This window comes from Hevea brasiliensis, chromosome 11, assembly GCF_030052815.1.
Source record: "Hevea brasiliensis isolate MT/VB/25A 57/8 chromosome 11, ASM3005281v1, whole genome shotgun sequence".
NCBI lineage: Eukaryota > Viridiplantae > Streptophyta > Magnoliopsida > Malpighiales > Euphorbiaceae > Hevea > Hevea brasiliensis.
The window spans coordinates 95,193,211-95,195,365 of NC_079503.1; the positions used below are offsets into that span (position 1 = coordinate 95,193,211).

General features: G+C 37.2%; 1 non-coding gene across 1 annotated transcript; it reads right to left on the bottom strand.

Moving 5' to 3' along the window:
- Positions 1 to 263: 263 nt before the first annotated feature.
- LOC131170765 (small nucleolar RNA R71) lies at positions 264 to 370 on the bottom strand. Its single transcript, XR_009141533.1, has one exon. It is a non-coding gene; the product is annotated as a small nucleolar RNA R71 (small nucleolar RNA).
- Between the last annotated feature and the right edge of the window lie 1,785 nt (positions 371 to 2,155).

Here is a 2,155-nt window from a genome sequence, read left to right on the forward strand (position 1 = left end):
TTCTTCAAATAATTCAAAATTCCCAATTTGGTGGACATCCTTCCAAAAATCCACACACACATCTTAAGAAGTTTGTTATGATCTGTGACATGCAAAAACAACTTGGAGTATCTGATGATGCAGCAAGATTGAAGCTATTCCCATTCTCTTTGAAGGATAGAGCATTGGATTGGCTTGATTCTTTACCTTACAACTCCATTACAAATTGGGAGCAACTCACTGATGCATTTCTTACACAATATTTTTCACCTGGAAAAACTCAAGAATTGAGGAATCAAATGACAGCTTTCAAACCAAGAGAAGATGAAACTCTCTATGAATCATGGATGAGATGGAAGGAATTAGAGAGACAATGTCCACATCATGCCATTCCAAAATGGATGATAAATCAGAATTTTTACACTAATGTTACTCCTACAATTAGAGGGATTATTAATGCTCAAACAGGAGGAGAATTTATTATGAAGCATGAAGATGAAGCTTATGAGCTATTGGAGAAAATTGCAAAGAATACTCATCTTTGGAGTAGTCCAAGAGGACCAGCTCCAACTCAAAAGAGGCAAGCTGCTGGAATGTATGACCTTGATCCATTCAACATGATTAATGCAAAGTTTGATGCACTTACAAATGTTTTGGCTAAGAAGATGGAAGATTTAAGTATGTTGGTGAGTTCATCATCATCATCTGGAAGTTCACAACAAGTTGCTTATGCAGAAGGAACTACCAGCTGTGGAATAGACTATGGAGAGCAAGCTGCATATGTTGGTAATTATAGAAACAAACAAATGGGGAATCCTTACTCTCAAACTTATAATCCAGCTTGGAGGAATCATCCCAACTTTTCATGGGAAAATCAGCAAAATCAAGTCCCAAATCAGAATCTTCAACCACAACAGCAACAAGGAATTCCATATTAGCAAAATAGGCAACCATTGCCTAATTTTCAGTAGAGAAACATTAATCCTCCACCAAAATAGCAAGAACAAAGTTCTACCACAGAAGCTTTATTACAACAGATTCTTGCTAACCAAACTAAGCATGATGAAGAGATGAGAGAGATGAAAGCAAGGCTGGAACAGATGCAAACACATAACAGAATGTTGGAAAATCAGATTGCACAACAAGCATCTTCCTCAGGTACTAAGTCTTTTGGAAAACTTTCAAGTCAACCGGAAAACCCAAGAGAGCAGTGTCAAGCTATTTCTTTAAGAAGTGGGAAGGTTGTAAACAATGAGAAAAGTGAAAAAAATGAGAAAAGAGAAAAAATTGAGAAGAGAGAAAATGAGAAAGAAATTGATGAGAGTGAAAAACAAGAAAGTGAGAAAGAAAGTGCAGAAAAAGGTAAAGAGAAAATTGAAGAGAAGGAAGAGAAGTATATACCTCCAGAGCCTTACAAACCACAACTTCCCTTTCCACAAAGATTTCAAAAGGCTAAGCTTGATAAGCAATTTGGGAAGTTCTTAGAGGTTTTGAAGAAGCTATACATAAAAGTGCCTTTCATTGATGCTCTTTCACAAATGCCTTCTTATGCTAAGTTTCTGAAAGAAATTCTCTCAAATAAGAGGAGACTTGAAGATTATGAGACTGTAGCCTTAACTGAGGAATGCAGTGCTATCCTCCAAAGAAAACTTCCTCCAAAGCTCAAGGATCTAGGGAGTTTTTTAATTCCAGACCACATTGGGGAATCATGTTCTATAAAAGCTTTATGTGATTTAGGGGCTAGTGTAAGCCTTATGCCCCTCTCCATCTATGAGAAGATCACTATGAGAGATCTTAAGCCAACCCACATTTCTCTTCAGTTAGCTGACAGATCAATTAAGTATCCAGAAGGGATCTTGGAGAATGTACCACTGAAGGTTGGAAAATTCTACATCCCAATTGACTTTGTCATTTTGGACATGGAAGAGGATTCTAATATCCCAATTATCTTGGGGAGGCCTTTCCTAGCTACAGCTGGTGCTTTGATTAACGTGAAAGGTGAAAAGCTTACTCTCAGAGTCAGAGAGGATCATTTAGTCTTCAACATTGGCAATGATAAGAAGAAGCAACATGAAGATGTAGACTCTTGTTTGAGAATTGATATAGTTGATGAGTTAGTAAAAGAGCACTTTAGAAAGAGCTATCCGAAGGCTTCTCTTGGAAGTTGTCTTATCCA